The sequence below is a fragment of the Mustelus asterias genome, chromosome 23 (genome assembly GCF_964213995.1).
Source record: "Mustelus asterias chromosome 23, sMusAst1.hap1.1, whole genome shotgun sequence".
NCBI classification, from domain to species: Eukaryota; Metazoa; Chordata; class Chondrichthyes; order Carcharhiniformes; family Triakidae; genus Mustelus; species Mustelus asterias.
The window spans coordinates 45,202,497-45,222,469 of NC_135823.1; the positions used below are offsets into that span (position 1 = coordinate 45,202,497).

At 44.4% G+C, this 19,973-nt stretch overlaps 1 protein-coding gene across 1 annotated transcript in view; it reads left to right on the plus strand.

The window, feature by feature from the left end:
• The window catches only part of arhgdig (Rho GDP dissociation inhibitor (GDI) gamma), a 67,989-nt gene that overhangs the window by 5,297 nt on the left and 42,719 nt on the right, over positions 1-19,973 (plus strand). The window lies entirely within an intron of this gene.

Here is a 19,973-nt window from a genome sequence, read left to right on the forward strand (position 1 = left end):
ACAAGAGCAACTAGGAATGGGCAACAAATGCTGGCCAGTCAGCAATGTCCATGTCCCACAAAATGAATTAAAAAAAAAAATATCTGTATCGTGGCTGGGGAAAGATTGTTACTTTCAGCACTGAGACGCAGATGACACAAAAATAGGTGGAAAGGCAAGTGGTGAGGATGACACAGAGGCCGGAGTTCTCCGGCTGTTCATTCTGGCAGGATATTCTGGTCCAGCCGACACCTTATCTCCGCCATGGGTTTCCTGGTGGTATTGGGTGCAGTCAATGGGAAAAATCATTGACAGTGGCGGGACCAGAAGACTCTGCCCCAGCAAATGGTGTACCACCTCGCACCGCATGAAGCACTCAGCAGGGAGACCAAAGAATCCCACCCCCTGCCCCCCTCAAAAGTATGCACTGAGGGATATAGACAGGTTAAGTGAGTGGGCAAAAACTTGGTAGATGGAATATAACGTAGGAAAATGTGAAGTTATGCACTTTGGTAGGAAGAATAAAGGAGCTGAATATTATTTAAATGGAGAAAGACTGCAGAAAGCTGCAACACACAGAGATTTGGGAGTCCTTGTGCAAAAAAACGAGCATGCAAGTTCAGCAGATAATAGGGAAAGCAAAGGAATGTTGGCCTTTATTTCAAAAGGAATGGAGTATAAAATAGGAAAGTCATGTTAAAACTATACAAGGTACTAGTTAGACCATTCCTGGAATACTGTGAACAGTTTTGGTCCCCTTATCCAAAGAAAGCTATACTAGTATTGGAGGCAGTCCAGAGGAGGTTCACAAGGGTGATCCTGGGTATGGAGGGATTTTTAATGAGGAGAGTTTGAGTAGGTTGGGCCTGTGCTCATTGGAGTTTAGAAGAATGAGAGGTGACCTTATTGAGACATATAGGATTCTCAGGCAGCTTGACAGGATGAGAGGTTGTTTCCCCTTGTGGGAGAGTCTAGGACCAGAGGGCATAATCTCAGAATAAGAGGTCCCCCATTTAAGATAGAGATGAGGAGGAATTTCTTCCCTTCGAGGATAGTGAATCTGTGGAATTCTTTACCGCAGAGGGCTGGAGAGACTGATTTAACAGGTATTTAATCAAGGGTTATGGGGTTAAGGCAGGAACATAGAGTTGAGGATTATCATATCAGAGCAGTCATGAGCTTATTGAGTGGTGGAGCAGATCAAATGGCCTGCTTCTGCTCCTATTTTCTATGGTCTTATGGCAACTACATGATTCCCTCCCCTGGTTGCAAGTTACTCATGTCCAGTGTCTCAACAAGTCCAGATTCCTTCTCAGAGCTACCCTCCATGTTATGTGCAGTCAGTATTTGAGCTGCCAGTTATGAGGGTGACATCAAGTGGCTGTGCTGTGTTTTCATCATCATCTTGGTCTTGTGTTCCTTCAATGTCTGGCCAGGTTGCTTCTCATGGGAAAAGGAAAGCAAAAAAGCAGGGGTGGCTGGAGTTAGGGGAGGCTGCAGGGGAGAACCATGTGAATGCTTACACCACCTGCAGCTTGCAAATCAGAAGAGATTGCCAAATGAGGATGTGAGAAGGAGGATTGGGTATGAGGTACACTGCTTCTGATAGCATGTCGAGGAAAGTGTGTCAAATCAGTGTGGCACAATGAAAGGGTTTGTCATATGAGGAACGGTTGAGGACTCTGGGTGTATACTTGATGGAGTTCAGAAGGATGAGAGGGGATCCAATTGAAACTTATTGAATACTGCGTGGCCTAGATAGATGGGCGTGGAGAGGATGCTTCCACTAGTGGGAGAGACTAGAACTCGAGGGCACAACCTATAGGAGGGACACTCCTTTAAAACTGAGATGAGGATGAATTTTTTCAACCAGAGGGTGGTGAATTTGTGGAACTCATTGCCACAGAGGGCTGTGGAGGCCAGATCATTGAGTGTCTTTAAGGCAGAGATAGGTAGGTTCTTGATCAATAAGGGGATCAAGGGTTACGGGAAGAAGGCAGGAGAATGGGTAAGAGAATCATATCAGCCATGATTGAATGGCAGAGCAGATTCGATGGACTGAATGGCCTAACTCTGCTCCTACATCTTAGAGTCTTATGGTCTTAAGGTTTTCATGTTTGAATAGCTGAAAATGTGCACCAGCTCTGAGATGAGGGTGTCAGGCCAATTATTAGGGGGTGAGAAGATTGTTGGTAGGTGAATGATAGGAGTGCGGTGATTTGAACAATCACTGAAGCTACTGGTCCCACTGGTAGGAAATAATATTTCAAAATGTACTCACTGATCTTGCTCACTGGTGAGAATTCATTGAACATCTTGCGACAATGCATCCTGGTCCTCAGGACTTGACTCCTGACATTGACCTCCATTACTTTCTGTACCGCTGCCTTTTCATTATGGCTCTGGAACGATCTTCTCTGGATATAAGACAGCTCTCCTCCTTTCCACCTTCTTTGCCAAGACCTTCAGCGCAGCATCCAGTGCCGAATAACTGAGCATTATGGAAACATTCGAACCTAGTTGCATGATTCTGTAGTTGGCAGATTTGATTGGGAGATCATTTAAAAGGAGCAGTCATGGTAGGTGTTAACCACAAAGATGCCCTCTGGACTTTCTCACATGCAGATCGTACAATCATTGAATAATACAACACAGAGGAGGCCATTTTGAGCATGGAGTCTGCAACAGACTTTTCCAACAGTGATCATGTTAGACACTCTCTCCAGTTCTTTCCCCATAGCCCTGCAGGAAACAACAAGTTGTGGTAAATGGGTAGTTTTCAGACTGGAAGATGTTAGACAGTGGTGTTCCCCAATGCTGGAACCACTACTTACTTGGAGGAGTGGAAAATGATACAAATTGTAACAGGACATAGAGGAGATGACAGAGAAGGGGCAAATGGAGTTTAATGCAGAGAAGTGTCGGATTATGCAATTTGACGGACGGGATAGGGAGAGACAATACAGACTTAATGATAATGAGCTCAGTGCTGAGTTCAAGCAGACTTCATTGTTGGCTGGTGTAAGCGATTTAACCTGCAACATTGGACCCATGAATTCATGGAGTAGATGCAAACACCCCTGAAAGATGAATAGAGCATTTTCAATTGTCATGATTTGAAAATTTTAAATCTCTTCTTGAAACTATAGAAAAAGAAACTGGCTGCAGCTGTTAGTGATTGTTTTAAAAAAAACCCGATGGACTGCTTTGATTGACAGATCATCTGGTGTAGCATCTGTTTGTGCAGAATTTGTTGACATTTCTGAAAGTTTCACCAGCATGTCTCTTCTTTTCAGTAATTCTCAAGTTCTTTGCTACCAAGTGACTAAATTGTTAGAAGTATATTTTAATCTCCACATGGCTCCTGAAGTCTGCCCGTGGATATGGGTGAGTTGGCATTGAGTGGTCATGGAGGACATGAGAAGCCTTTGGGGAGTTTGTGAGGGGATGGGAGGAGTGAGGGATAACAGGTCTAATGACTTTTACTACATCTGGAGCATTGTCCTTGTGAACCTTCCAGTTAGTCCGCCTTGGCATTTGCCCACCCCCATGGCCACCTAGGACCTGCTTCTCAGGTCTGACTTTATCCTGCACCCCGGAGCAAACACTGCATGCGACTGGGCATCTTAAACTGAGATGCGTCTGCTGAGTCAGACAATTTCCCAACTCATCTACCCACCTCGGTAGCAAAGATCTGGCCCTCTGACTCTGTAGCTATATATATCGATCCATTTCCTTTTTGAAGGTTATTATTGTATCCATCACTCCATTAGGCAGTATATTTCAAACCTTAACCACTTCCTCCATCACAGGATCGTTCCTCATGTTGTCTCTGGTTCATTTAAGCTGAACTTTACTGTGGTCTTCTGGACCCTGAGGTAGGCCGGAAAAGCAGGCCCCGAACCTACACTTCCCAGTATAGGATTGGCTGCAGGTGGCCTCCTAATTGGCTGCCTTTGCGTCCGCTGTGCAATTAAGGATGGCGGTTGGGTTCCCCATGTGGCCAGCCTAATCAGCTGTCTGACAGCCCCATTGGGAGAGGTACGTACAATTTATATTTCGGAATTACTCCAGCAATGCTCCACTGATCACCGGTCAAGCCACTCTGAAAGGATTGAGGGATCCCAAATATACCAATAAAGCCCTTACAACAACCAACAATGAAATCTGTTTGAACTCAGCACTGAGCTCAAGTGACCCTGCTGAGTTTGGGTTTCTCCTATATTTGAATTAAGCTCCTTTCCTCAACTGGTAAAAATGGGATCTGTTGGAAATGGCAATTGGGGGAGGTGGGGAGGGGGGTGGTCTTCCACATCAATGTCCCATCCACTATTGTCTCCTCAGCAACATGGAGCCTCAGGCTCTGATGGTCAGCTGGGCTGCCACAGGGAGGCCATGCCTGTCATTTTGTTAATGTACTGCCCAGTTCCGGCAATGAGGAGTGGCCAGTGAGATGCAGTGATGTGCAGCTCTTCTTGAGATGCCACCAGTCTACAACTGGTTCTTAGAAGGAGCAAGAATTGAAGAAGTTCAATTTTGATGACCCATGCTGTGAGGTGTCAGGTAGTTGGCAATGAAGGTACAGGTGTCAGTAACCATCTGCCTGAAGAGTCACAGCCTCCAGTGCCACTGATCCACAATGGAGCAGGTAGCCCCATCTTCATGTGTTGAAGGTTTTGACCTCTTTACCTCTGTTGCCTTCCAGATCTTATTTCCTCTCCCATGCCCTCCTGACACCCGGGATTCTGCAACTTGAGCCTTCCTCCTCGGCAGGTAATCGCCCAGTTGTCCTTGGTAATCTTGCCTTTGCTCTCACTCCCAGGATGCCGATGGGACAATGGGGGAAGGAGAGGGGGGTTATTGATGACCCCATTCAAAGCCTGGTTGCTGAGTGCCTACTCTCTGCCACTTGTGCAACCCCCAAATGACCAGTCCTCTTTTGCCCACTGACACATTATGGGGACGGGTGTTGCCCTGTGGGTGCCTTGACTACTCTTCAATATATAGTCACTTCTCCTCAGCTGTCCCCAAACTGACAGCTTCTGAAGCCTGCCAAGTATGTCCCCCACCCACTTCAACAAACTCTTAAAAGAGCTTTTTAACAAATGTAATTAGCCTCAATGTGGAGGAGAACAGGGTTGCCCATGTCCTGTTGATTATATTGCTGGCACTGGAACTGGCACATTGATACTGACATGCTGTCCATTCATTCAGTGGTATATTTGGTACCCTCAAATCTTTTCCCACATTTGGGAGGGAGCCCCCCAAATTCAACCCTCTGTTGTTGCGAACCAATTGACTTTCAAAAAGACTGCCCTGCAGCAATTGTTTTAAACTTGTTGGGCTTTAACCTGGTGTTGTGAGACTTCTTCCTGTGCCCACCCCTGTCCAACACCAGCATCTCCGCATCATGTCCTGCAACAAAACTAAGTTGTGGACAGCACTAACATGCTCAGTGTGGTACCTGCACACTCCGGTGGAAGGAAGTCCCAAAGAACAAAGAACAAAGAACAGTACAGCACAGGAAACAGGCCCTTCGGCCCTCCAAGCCTGTGCCGCTCCTTGGTCCAACTAGACCAATCGTTTGTATCCCTCCATTCCCAGGCTGCTCATGTGACTATCCAGGTAAGTCTTAAACGATGTCAGCGTGCCTGCCTCCACCACCCTACTTGGCAGCGCATTCCAGGCCCCCACCACCCTCTGTGTAAAAAACCATCGAGAGATCTTGTAGTTCCAGCAGTGACGGAATTCAGTTGTGGGCACTGCTACAGTCCCATAAAGAAAACAGCATGGATACTGGACTCAGTTGTGTCCTGGACACTTCGACAGGGAGAGATTGGGCAACCCAGTGGGCTGTTGGTGCTTGGAAACCCAGGGGAGAGGAGGTGAGCAGAGAAGAGGGTACCATCTGAGGTGGGGGGTTGGGGGGTGCTTCCAGTGTGCATGGGCATATCCCACCCACTCCCCCCACCAGAGAAGGCACCCTCTTCCTTTCCATTTTTTCACCAGAGTTGGTGAAAAGCAACTTGTCCACTCCCAACTGTATTATGGCAGTGGAGGTGGAATCAGACCTTTAATTGCCCCTTAAATGGGCAGTTAAAGGCCTCAATAGGCCAAAAGATGGGCAGGCTAGCACCCACAATATTATGGAGAATGGATCAGGGTTGGCGGAAAGGTGGTGGGCTAGCCACCCATCATATTTTACTTGCCCCCTACCCACTTCCAAAAGCATCCCTGGTGGAGAATGGTGGGGGGGAGGGTGGGGGAGGGGGGGGTTGATGGGGCTGTAAAATTCAACCCCAGGTTTCTAACATGATGTAATAGCAAATTCTGACTCCCACGGGTGCAGTCCCAAGTGTCAGGCCCGTCAAGGGAATGGACGCACATCTGGTTCAGTCTTTTGTTTAAAACCTAAATGAAGTCGAACAGCCTGGCTTTTGCTGTTGGCAGTGGTAGAAATGCGAGTGTTAGGCAAAATTACTTTTTAGCCGAGCCAATAAGTGACAACTAAGTAAAAAAAAATAAAAGTATTTGATAATCCGTTGCACAAAATATTGCAAGGAACAAAAGCACGGTCGACAATCTATTCTTCTGACAGTGCGTCATTAACTTAAGATGAGCTCATCGGTTGAAGCTGAATAACAGTGTTATTGTTTTCTAAGCAAGGCATGCCCTGTATAAGATGTATATTAAATGTATTGAGCTAGAAAATAGCTCAAGAGAAAATTCCAAATCTAACAGACCATTAGCAATAGTGCCATTGCATTACTGCACATCACTGAGAGCTTGTAACGGCTTTAATAGTGTTATAGAAATGTTAAGTTGTTAATGATGTTAAGCTGAAAGCATCACTTAAAAATTGAAACTATCTGCCTAATGTAGGGGGAAATCTAAATAAATAGAAGCAGTCTTTTTGCTGTTTTCATTTAAATTGCTCTTTTCTTTCCTGATCAGCTAAAGAATCTATAACTTTCATAGCATTGATTAACATAAATTTCTTCCAATATCTTTACTAGTGCTTTCCTATTAGTTTGATCCCATTGCTCCCATGTTATTAGTGTCAAGTGTGTTAGAACATCAGATGACTCAAGGGGGTGTAACACCAGGCAGAAAAGAGTGCAGCAGCAGCCCATTTTGTACTTTGTAAATCAGGCGAGTAAAGCATGGTTTCTCCTTTTGTTCATAGAATCCATAGAATCCAGACAGTGCAGATGGAGGTCATTCGGCCCATCGAGTCTGCACCGACCATAATCCTACCCTGGCCCTATCCAAATACATTTACCCTAGCTACTCCCCTTGACACTAAGGGGCAATTTAGCATGACCAATCCACCTAACCAGCACATCTTTGGACTGTGGGAGGAAACCGGAGCACCCGGAGGAAACCCACGCAGACATGGGGAGAATGTGCAAACTCCACACAGATAGTCACCCAAGCCAGGAATCGAACCCAGGTCCCTGGCGCTGTGAGGCAGCAGTTCTCTGCCCAGTACAAATTTTACCCACAATAACTTTTATTTAATTCCATTCATCAGAGTTCGGCTCAAGGACTTTGCACCGTTGATTTTACGAAATATGCCCAAGTCTATGAGATCTTCAACATTCATCCAACACTCCCTCTGCACAAATTTATGTACACACAATCAGCTATGCCTGCGACTCGCAAAGGCAAGAACCCTCAAATTGGAGTCTTATCTGAATGTCTCTTCACACTGTGACCAAATTTCCAGGCACAGCAGGGAAGAAAGCTATTTCCTGGTGTTTTGCTGCGACTCTGTTTTTTTTCTCCTTTCCCTCACTGAGTTTGCAACTGTTTTCTGCTTGTTTTGATGCATTTTGTGACCTAAATCTGATTCATATTAAAAATTAAAAAGCTTCCCCAGTGGCCAGGCCCTACATATGCTTAGCCTGACATGCATACTGAACAAAGGTTTTAAATTTGAAACAAAAACAGAAAATGCTGGAAAATCTCAGCAGGTCTGACATCATCTCTGGGAGGAGAATAGAGCCAACGTTTGAAGTCTAGATGGCCCTTCGTTAGAGCTGGTATTTTGCTTTTACCTAAAGGGTTGGAATTGGTGCTTCCCTGGCCCTGATTGCTGTGCTAGTTAACACACATTGACACCAAGTTTAAATTTGGGTGTATTTTAATGAGGTTGGGTATGACCTCACATTGGTAAAATGGGCACATTGGGCGTATTTGGTAGTTTAATTTGTGGGTTCCAGCCACAGATGAAAGTCTAGTTCTTTGTGTCATTCTAATTGCACCCAAAAGATCATAGAATCACAGCATCCCTAATGTGCAGAAGGAGGCCATTCGGCCCATTGAGTTTGCACCGACTCTCTGTTCGAATACCTCACCCAGGCCCTCTGTCCGGTGCCATCCCCGTAACCCCACACATTTACCATGGCTAATCCAGCTAACCTAGACATCTTGGGACACTAAGGGGCAACTTAGTATGGCCAATCCACCTAACCTGCACATCTTTTGAGTATGGGAGGAAAGCGGAGCATCCAGAGGAAACCCATGGAGACACAGGGAGAACGTGCAAACTCCACAGTCACCTGAGGCCAGAATTGAACCCGGGTTCTTGGTGCTGTGAGACAGCAGTGCTAACCACTGTGCCACAGTTTTTTTTAATGCATTCATGGGACATAGGCATCGTTGGCTGGCCAGCATTTATTTTCCATCCCTAGTTGCCTTTGGAGGCTGTTGAGAGTCAACCACGTTGCTGTGGCTCTGGAGTCACATGTAGGCCAGACCAGGTAAGGACGGCAAGTTTCCTTCCCTAAAGGACATTAGTGAACCAGATGGGTTTTCCAACAATCGACAATGGTTTCATGGTCATCAGTAGATTCTTAATTCCAGATTTTTTTTAAAAACCTAAGTCCTCAGAACATTAGCTTAGTTTCTGGATTAATTGTCCAGTGATAACACCACTCGGCCATCACCTCCCCGCAATGTTGTATTTCTCTGCAATTTGTCACCAGACTGTACTTGCAAACAAAATAATTTGTTAGATAGTGCGGAAGATGAATAAAACAAAGACTATTTCCTCGGGTGGATGGAGCTATTACAAGGGGGCATAACTATAGGGTTCATGGTGGGAGATATAGGAAGGATATCAGAGGTAGGTTCTTTACGCAGAGAGTGGTTGGGGTGTGGAATGGACTGCCTGCAGTGATAGTGGAGTCAGACACTTTAGGAACATTTAAGCGGTTATTGGATAGGCACATGGAGCACACCAGGATGATAGGGAGTGGGATAGCTTGATCTTGGTTTCAGATAAAGCTCGGCACAACATCGTGGGCCGAAGGGCCTGTTCTGTGCTGTATTGTTCTATGTTCTATGTTCTAACTACTTATGCACAATTGTCCCTTTAACGCATTTTAGAGTTTGGCCTACATTGTTAGTTCCTGCTTCGAAAGGCTAACTGAGCCATCGAGACATTTGTGCTGATGTGAGACATGGGATCAAATGTAGGACCTCCATTCATAAATCAAACCCACATTAGCATAATCCACATTAGCACCCAGTGTCTGACTTAATGAATCTTGCAGAGGTGTAGTAAATTACTACTGATTGTCAGACTGGGGCAAGATAAGTAATCACAATGTTGAGTGAGCAACTAACCAAACATGGAAAATGCAGAGCTTTTTCTTTGAAGAAAATGTGATTTAAGAAAGGAATAAAAAGGATGGCATGTGGTTATATAACAACTTCCACGACCTTAGGATTTGCAGTTGTACATTGCAGCCAATGAAGTACTTTTGAAATATAATCACTGTTACCGCGTAGGAAACGTGGCAGCCAATGTGTGCACAGTGTAGTTTTGCAAATAGTGATAAATACATGACCATATCACTTGCTTTTGGCATTGGTTGGGAGATAAATGATGGCTAGGATGCCAGAGGATTCCCCTGCTCTTTTTCCATTAATGTCATAGGATACCCCACGCGCACCTGAGAAAGCAATGGAAACTATTTAATCATGCAAAGAAAATACTGTGGATGCTGGAAATCTGAAATAAAAACAAAAAATGCTGGGGAAACCCAGCAGATTTGGCAGTGTCTGCGCAGAGAGAAACAGAGTTACCGTTTCGAGTCTTTGGAGTTAAAGAGAGAGAGAGAGAGAGAGAAATGTGATGGATTTCATACTGTTTAAGGGTGATGGAGCAGGTGGAGCAAAATAGGTCAGGGATCAGTGGGAACTAAGGAGAAACTTGAGGAAAAAAATTGGATTAAAATAGGGGTCAGGGTGGAGGAGAAAGTTTATGGTCTGGAGTTGTTGAGAATATGAAGTTCAAAAGGTTGTAAAATGCCCAATTGAAAGATGAGGTGCTGTTCCTCCAGTTTGCGTCGGGCTTCACTGGAACATTGCAACAGGTGAAGGATGGACCTGTGAACATAAGAGCAAGATAGAAATGGCAAGCAACAGGAAGGTCTGGGTCTTGCTTGCAGGCTCAGTGAAGATGTTCCAGAAAGCAGTCACGCAATCTGCGTTCAGTCTCACCCGTGTAGAGAGCAGCGGAAATAGTAAACAAAATTTCAGGAGTCATAGAGGTTTACAGCATGGAAACAGGCCCTTCGGCCCAACTTGTCCATGCCGCCCTTTTTTTTAAAACCTCTAGCTAGTCCCAATTGCCCACATTTGGCCCATATCCCTCTATACCCATCTTATCCATGTAACTGTCTAAACGCTTTGTAAAAGACAGAATTGTACCCGCCTCTACTACTACCTCTGGCAGCTTGTTCCAGACACTCACCACCCTCTGTGTGAAAAAATTGCCCCTCTGGACCCTTTTGTATTTCTCCCCTCTTGCCTTAAATCTATGCCCTCCAGTTTTAGACTCCCTTACCTTTGGGAAAAGATATTGACTATCTACCTTATCTATGCCCCCCATTATTTTATAGACCTCTATAAGATCACTCCCTCAGCCTCCTACGCTCCAGAGATAAAAGTCCCAGTCTATTCAGCTTCTCCTTATAACTCAAACCATCAAGTCCTGGTAGCATCCTAGTAAATCTCTCCTGCACTCTTTCTAGTTTAATAATATCCTTTCTGTAATAGGGTGACCAGAACTGTTCAGTTTCCAAGTGTGGCCTTACCAATGTCTTGTACAACTTCAACAAGACATTCCAACTCCTGTATTCAATGTTCTGACCAATGAAACCAAGCATGCTGAATGCCTTCTTCACCTGTCCCCCTGTGAATCCACTTTCAAGGAGTTATGAACCTGTACCCCTAGATCTCTTTGTTCTGTAACTCTCCCCAACGCCCTACCATTAACTGAGTAAGTCCTCCCCGGTTCAATCTACCAAAATGTATCACCTCGCATTTATCTAAATTAAACTCCATCTGCCATTTGTCAGCCCACTGGCCCAATTGATCAAGGTCCCATTGCAATCCGAGATAACCTTCTTCACTGTCCACTATGCCACCAATCTTGGCGTCATCTGCAAACCTACTAACCATGCCTCCTATATTCTGATCCAAATCATTAATATAAATGACAAATAACAGTGGACCCAGCACCGATCCCTGAGGCACATCGCTGGTCACAGGTCTCCAGTTTGAAAGACAACCCTCTACAACCACCCTCTGGCTTCTGTCATCAAGCCAATTTTGTATCCATTTAGCTACCTCATCCTGGATCCCGTGAGATTTAACCTTATGCAACAACCTACCATGCGGTACCTCGTCAAAGGCCTTGCTAAAGTCCATGTAGACAACATCTCTTGTAGATCCGCACATAGATGACCTTGTTGATCCTTAAGAGGCCCTACTCTCTCCCTTGTTACTCATTTGCCCTTTATGTATTTGTAGAAGATCTTTGGATTCTCCTTTGCCTTATCTGCCAAAACAATCTCGTGTCCCCTTTTTGCCCTCTTGATTTCTCTCTTGACTCTACTTCTACAACCCCGATACTCTTCAAGGGATTCACTTGATCCCAGCTGCCAATGCATGTCATGTGCCTCCTTCTTCTTCTTGACCAGGGCCTCAATATCCCGAGTCATTCAGGGTTCCCTACTTCTACCAGCCTTGCCCTTCACTCTAAGAGGAATGTGTTTACCCTGAACTCTGGTTAACACACTTTTGAAAGCCTCCCACTTAGCAGACATCCCTTTGCCTTCCCACAGACTCCCCCGATTAAATTTTGAAAGTTCCTGCCTGACACCATCAAAATTGGCCTTACCCCAATTTAGAATTTTAACTTTTGCGCCAGAGCTATCATTCTCCATAGCTATCTTAAAACTAATAGAATTATGGTCACTGGTCCCAAAGTGATCCTTCACTAACACTTCTGTCACCTGCCCTTCCTTATTTCCCAAGAGGAGGTCAAGTTTTGCCCCCTCTCTAGTCGGGCCATCCACATACTGAATGAGAAATTCCTCCTGAATACACTCAACAAATTTCTCTCCATCCAACCCTCTAATACTATGGCTGCCCCAGTCAATGTTGGGAAAGTTAAAATCTCCGACTATTACCATCCTATTTTTCTTGGAGCTATCTGTAATCTCCTTACATATTTGCTCCTCAATTTCCCGCTGACTACTTGGGGGCCGATAGTACAATCCTATCAAAGTGATTTCACCCTTCTTATTTCTCAGGAGGTTCAAGTGAAGCACTGCATCTGTCAATTCCAACATGATGACACACCAAATCCATCTTTCCATCACCCTCCCACGTAACCATCCTATAAGGACTATTCATTCCGTAACACCCTGGTCCACTCCTTCATAACCGCTGTCTTGAGGCAAACCAGAGTGGATAAATCCCCAGGACCGGACAGAGTATTCCCACGGACCTTGAGGGAAGCTAGTGTTGAACTTGCAGGGGCCCTGGCAGACATATTTAAAATGTCAGTATTCACAGGGGAGGTGCCGGATGATTGGAGGGTGGCTCATGTTGTTCTGTTGTTTAAAAAAGGTTCCAAAAGAAATCCGGGAAATTATAGGCCAGTAAGTTTGACGTCGGTGGTGGGCAAGTTATTGGAAGGTGTGATAAGGGATAGGATCTACAAATATTTGGATAGACAGGGACTTATTAGGGAGAGTCAACATGGCTTTGTGCGTGGTAGGTCATGTTTGACCAATCTATTAGAGTTTTTCGAGGAGGTTACCAGGAAAGTGGATGAAGGGAAGGTGGTGGATGTTGTCTACCTGGATTTCAGCAAGGCCTTTGACAAGGTCCCTCATGGGAGGTTAGTTAGGAAGGTTCAGTCGCTAGGTATACATGGGGAGGTAGTAAATTGGATTAGACACTGGCTCAATGGAAGAAGCCAGAGAGTGGTCGTGGAGGATTGCTTCTCTGAGTGGAGGCCTGTGACTAGTGGTGTGCCGCAGGGATCGGTGTTGGGTCCATTGTTGTTTGTCATCTATATCAATGACCTGGATGATAATGTGGTAAATTGGATCAGCAAGTTTGCTGATGATACAAAGATTGGAGGTGTAGTGGACAGTGAGGAAGGTTTTCAAAGCTTGCAGAGGGATTTGGACCAACTAGAAAAATGGGCTGAAAAATGGCAAATGGAATTTAACGCAGACAAGTGTGAGATATTGCACTTTGGAAGGACAAACCAAAGTAGAACGTACAGGGTAAATGGTAGGACTCTGAAGAGTGCAGTTGAACAGAGGGATCTGGGAATACAGGTACAGAATTCCCTAAAAGTGATGTCACAGGTGGATAGGGTCGTAAAGAGTGCCTTTGGTACATTGGCCTTTATAAATCGGAGTATCGAGTATAAAAGTTGGAGTGTTATGGTAAGGTTATATAAGGCATTGGTGAGGCCAAATCTGGAGTATTGTGTACAGTTTTGGTCACCTAGTTACAGGAAGGATGTAAATAAGGTTGAAAGAGTGCAGAGAAGGTTCACAAGGATGTTGCTGGGACTTGAGAAGCTGAGTTACAGAGAAAGATTGAATAGGTTGGGACTTTATTCCCTGGAGCGTAGAAGATTGAGGGGAGATTTGATAGAGGTGTATAAGATTTTGATGGGTATAGATAGAGTGAATGCAAGCAGGCTTTTTCCGCTGAGGCTAGGGGAGAAAAAGACCAGAGGGCATGGGTTAAGGGTGAAAGGAGAAAAGTTTAAAGGGAATATTAGGGGGGGCTTCTTCACGCAGAGAGTGGTGGGAGTGTGGAATGAGCTGCCGGATAAAGTGGTAAATGCGGGGTCACTTTTAACATTTAAGAAAAACTTGGGCGGGTTCATGGATGAGAGGGGTGTGGAGGGATATGGTCCAAGTGCAGGTCAGTGGGACTAGGCAAAAAATGGTTCGGCACAGACAAGAAGGGCCAAAAGGCCTGTTTCTGAGCTGTAATTTTCTATGGTTCTATGGTTCTATAACCCCTAACTTCCCATCTGCTTCCCATGGCACCTTCCCATGCAATCGTAGAAGGTGCAACACCTTCCCCTTTACCTCCTCCCTCTCACTGTTCAAGGTCCCGAACGCCTTTCAGAAAAAGCAGCTCTTGCCCCTTTTACAATTTAATAGAATCCCCACAGACCATTTGGCCCATCAAGTCTGTACCAACTCTCCGACAGAGCATCCCACCCAGGCCCACCTCCCGCCCTATCTCCATAATCCCACATATTTACCCTGCTTAACCTACACATGTTGGGACAGACACCAACGGTCAATTTAGCATGGCCAATCCACTTAGCCTGCACAATTTTAGACTGTGGGAGGAAACTAGAGCACCCGGAGGAAACCCACGCAGACACAGGGAGAACGTGCAAACTCCACACAGACAATCACTGAAGGCTGGAATTGAACCCAGGTCCCTGGCACAGTGAGACAGCAGTGCTAACCACTGTGCCACCATGCTGCCCTTGAGTCTACTATTTTTGCTGCTCCCAATGCGATTACCTTAACATTGGGGAGACTAAATGCAGACTAGGTGACCGCTTTGTGGAACATCTTTGCTCAGTCCACAAGCATGACACCCAACCTTCTGTTGCTTATAATTTCAACTCAGCATCTTTCTCGGTTGTCCATCCTTGGCCTGCTGCAATGTTCCAGTGAAGCAAACTGATCAAGCAGCACCTCATCTCCTGATGAAGCACTTTACACCCTTCTGGGCCTAATATTGAGTCAACAGCTTTTGATCATGAACATTCTCCACCATCCTGACCCTTTTTAAAATCAATTTTTCCCCAAACCACCCACCACCCCCACCACCCATTGGGCCATCTGTCACTTGTTCTTATGTTTTGCTTTCAGGGTGCTGATCCTTGTTCTGCCATTAACACATTCTGCTATCTCACCTTTATGCCACTGTCAGCACCTTCTTTAGTCTTTAACACCACCTTTCATATTCCCTTTGACTTGTGTTCCATGACATCTTTGTCAATTCTCTCCTTAGCTCCCACCTCTTCCTGATCTTCTATTTTGCTCCACTTGCTCCACCCTCTTTTACATTTTAAAATCCATTGCATTGCTGCCTCTATTTACCTTTGAAGAAAATTCATATGGGCTCAAAACCGTGACTCTGCTTCTCTCTCCACAGATGTTGCCAGACCTGCTGAGTTTTTCCAGCATCTTCTGCTTTTATTTGAAACCATTTAACATTTCATCAGAAACACAGCACCTCTGACAGTGCTGCACTCTTGTGGTGCTGCACGGAAGTGCCAGCCTGAATTACTGAACGTGTTCATATCTCTGGAATGGAGAATGAACGCAAAAATGTTTCGACTCAGAGGTAATAGTGCTGCCACAGAACCAAGGTGGTCACCTAAAGGGGACTTATAACGTGGGTGGGCAGATTGGATTGCGTGAAAGGAGAAAACCTCCGTGTCCTGGCTTCAGCCTCTGATCTCAGTCCACCACACCAACCGATTTCCAATTGAATGTGGGCCATATTGGACAGCATCTCCATACCTCTCCAGGTATCTGAACCTCTGCTTCAGTATTCCTGTGCTCCAATCAAGAATCTTCCTGGTGGTGCCCTGGCTTTGATAATAATTTATCAGGAATGGTGGCTTTGTCAAACGATGTCACAAGCCACTTATATAGAGATTCCCTTTTCCCTTAGCCGCATTCCTGGGAGTCTGCAAATATTGGGAAGGATGGATAAATACCCTCCAACAACTTGCATTTAATAGTCTGGATTTTACGGTGTTAATGAAGGAAAATCTGTCAGCATTCGCTGCTATTACTCCACCAAAGCTTACAGAAATGTAGAATAATGTGGAAATGCAGTGATGATGTCAATGGTCCTTAGTCCTCTGCTTGTGATCGTGCTGTGACACCCCCAGACTGCAATCCCCGGGCAATCTTCCACTTTCGTGCTGTCAGTCTCGTGGTTCAAAGCTCTTGAAAATGTTACACCTTGTCGAATGAGATTTTTTAATCGTGGACTAAATTCATCATTACTGCTAAATATCCTCACTGGCCCTTTGTGGTGATTTGTGGTGATTGTCCCTTTAAGGGCAACACAGCAGAGTAAGGGTCACCTGGCTTGCGTGACCAATTAGGACTCAGAGTGGGGAATCACCTCAGGGGGTGGAACCCTCTCTTAGGCCAGAGACACATAGGATGCCAAGTGTGGCCATGAGGCTGTTGTTTCCTTATTAATAAATCCTTTTTGTGTTCACAGATGACGTCTGTGAAAGTGCATCATTACACCCTGACAAGCTAATTTTATGTTTGTGAAGTGTCACATTTCGCTATTATAAAACAAGTCCACAATTTTTTAAAGCAAAGCAGTTTAAGTTATATCTCAATCCAATCATAAGCATTGATTTTTGCTATCTGAAATTGGAGATGAAAAGTGAAGGACTATGAGTACTCTTAACTTCCTGGTTTGCTGTCTGAGGGGATACTTCAATGTGATTGGCTACTTACCCTGCTTGTTGACATCACAGCTGCTAGGTGCCTGGAGATCCCCTTGACTTTGTTCCAGGTTTAAACCACCACCAGGAAAGGGGAAATCCACAACACAGAGGCTCTTCGAGGTCAGTGACAAGTGCCACTTCTTCACTGCTGACCACAATGTCCACCCAACATGTAATAATTTAGAAATCCAATCTGTAAGCAAGCCAATGTTTGTCACATTGTAAGCTCCCTGGCTTCCAAACATTATACAATAACGAAGATGTTATTAGTTAATTTTGCGGAATTCTTTGTTCCCATATGGCTGCCTTCCTTCCATCTATAAGAGAAGCTGGGAATGTAGCCTCAGATCTTTGGTGAGGTCAGATGAGATAATCTACTGTTCTTCCTTTGATGGATGAGCAAGCTAATTCTGGAAAGGCAAAGTCTTACCCAACTGCCACACATGAAATTGTTCCTTGATAGTGGTGCGGGATGATCTCTGCTTCCGCCTTTGGAGCTTCTGAAACTACATGTCAATGTAGTGGTGAACTCCTCACAATAGCTGGTGTCACCATTTGCATCAGTGTCAGCTAGAGTTTCCAACTTGCCATTAATGTTGAGGGCTTTCATGTCTATTTTAAAAGTATTCTTAAATCGGGAACCTGGTGTCCTTGCACAGACTGCCTCCCGGTATAACATATCCACAGAGATTCACCCATGTTCCAGCCTGTGCACATGCCCAAGCTATCAAAGCCTTCATTGCTTGACTAGCATTCTTGGCATGCTTGCCCTAGAAAGGATTGTCTCATTATCTTTTCATATGATGCCAAGGATGCGTTGTTGGCACTGGAGATGAAAGTCATTGAGCCTCTGTTTTTGGTAGACATAAGGAGCTATCCAGGGACAAAACGATTTGCTGTTTGTTCCTATAAAATATTAATATATCCATTCAAAAGTAGCAATATTTTTCTCAGTGTAGGTGCCACTGTTAAACTGCAAACCAATATAATAGGGTATGATTGGGAGGAGATGGCCTAGTGGTATTATTGTTAGACTATTAATCCAGAACTCAGTTTTGGGGACCGGGGTTTGAATCCCACCACGGCAGATGGTGGAATTTGAATTCGATAATGCCCATGTCCTGCAAATGAATTTTTAAAAAATTAGTTCTTTCTAAAAAGCATGAATTTCAAAATCTTCATGCAGTTTTTCTTATTCAGATAACTTTTTAATTCCTAAATTTGCAACCAAAATATATTTGCCCCTGCATCATATTGCATAACTTTGTGTTAAATGCATTCTAAAACTGCAAGTACAGTGAAATAAGATATTTTCCTTTAGATGACACTTTTCCAGACACCAATTTATATGTTTGCATAAATATCCTACAAATTGACACATCCACCAGAATTCTACCGCCCCGCCCGCCACGGAATTGGAGCAAACGAGGGGCGGTTAACAGAAATGTCCGTTGACCTCAGGCGGGGATTTCCAGTCTCGCTCAAGCAAGGCCGTAGAATCCTGCCCTGGTCTACACTTGCCTGTTATGAATTGCTGCCATGATTCACCAATGACTCTGGTACTCAGTGTGGCTGGGGCAGTCAGTAGGGGGCGATGTTGATGTAGTGGTGATGTCACTGCACCAGTTATATATATAAGCCCAGGCTAATAATCTGGTAACAAAGGTTCAAATCCATCGTGGGAACTAGTCTCAGTAATGGTGATCATGAAACTATCGTTGATTCCTGTAAAAACCCATCTAGTTCACTAATGTCCTGTGGGGACGGAAATCTGCCGTCCTTACCTGGTCAGGCCTACATGTGATTCCAGTCCCACAGCAAAATGGTTGACTCTCGACTGCCCTCTGAAATGGCCTAGCAAGCCACTCAGTTCAAGGAAAATTAGCAATAGGCAACAAATGCTGGCCTTGCCAGTGTTGTCCACATCCTAAGTGAAGCAATGTTTGGAACAGTATGTCATTTAATGCTATTTTAAACCTCTACATCCCCCATTCTCATCAGAAAAGGGGAGGCTGAAATAATTTCCTGATCACGTGAGCTATTTAATCTTGCTGCAATAGACCGGTTTTGCCATTTTGTAGAACTGAAGCAGGATTAGTTTGCCAGACTTCAATCTTTCATCCTGTTCTGCAGTGGCGCATATTTCCAACCTAGAACTAGCCAAGTTCTTGAATTATCATCAATTCAAATTGTTTAACCTACTCACAATTCTTTACACACAATTTAAATATTGTTACAGCCAGGTCAGGACTCAGCCTTCCTTTCCCACTCATCGAATAATTATAACAGGGTTTCTTTTTTTATAATTTATAAGGATGAAGGCATTAATTAAGTGTTTGTACTTCACCATTTATATGCTGATTGCAGAGAAGTCAGTGAGACTTTGATTTTAAACACAAAGAGGTCAATGTTTATTGTGCTAAAAAAACACCCAGATAAGGATATAAAGATAGTTAAAAGATAAACCTATGTCCCGACTTTCGCAATACACACACACACATAAACGCATGCAAAATTACAAGTTACACAGTAAAAGGTTAATTTTGGCCAAATTTAAAATTTGACGAAAAAAGGTAAAAAAAAAGAGGGTTCACAGTTTAGGAGTCCTTCACTGTTGCCTGTGGTTGACGTAGTTTTTTTCATGGTGGTCTTAAAATTCCAGTGGGGTTTAAGCTGATGTAAGTTGCACTTTCTGGAAGCAGTCTCTTTTAAACCATAATCTATCTTCTCCAAAAGTCGGTCCAATTGCACCCAGGATTTATTTTTCGATCTAAATTCTTTATTGCTATGGCAGCTTCCAAAATATATCAGAGATCGGGTCTTAGGCTTGAGAACAAGGGAGAGAGATGGTGTTACTGCTCCACTGGTAGATTTCTCCTGGACTGATTTTAGCAGCTTGGGTGTTGTAAAGAAATACATTTCAAAATGGTTATTCTGGTCACATGATGTCTCTGCCCATTGTGAGTTGGTAATTGATTAGCTCATGTCTGGATTGATCTTGGCTGTTGTGTTACAGTCTAGGTGATTAGTTTCTTTCATGTCCCAGACATCACTTCCCTATGGTCCATTCTTCCTTGTGGTGAGCTGGGAGGAAGACCTTCGATATAGCCATTGTCCTGGTGGACAATCTGTCTCTGCGTGAAAAATAGCTGCA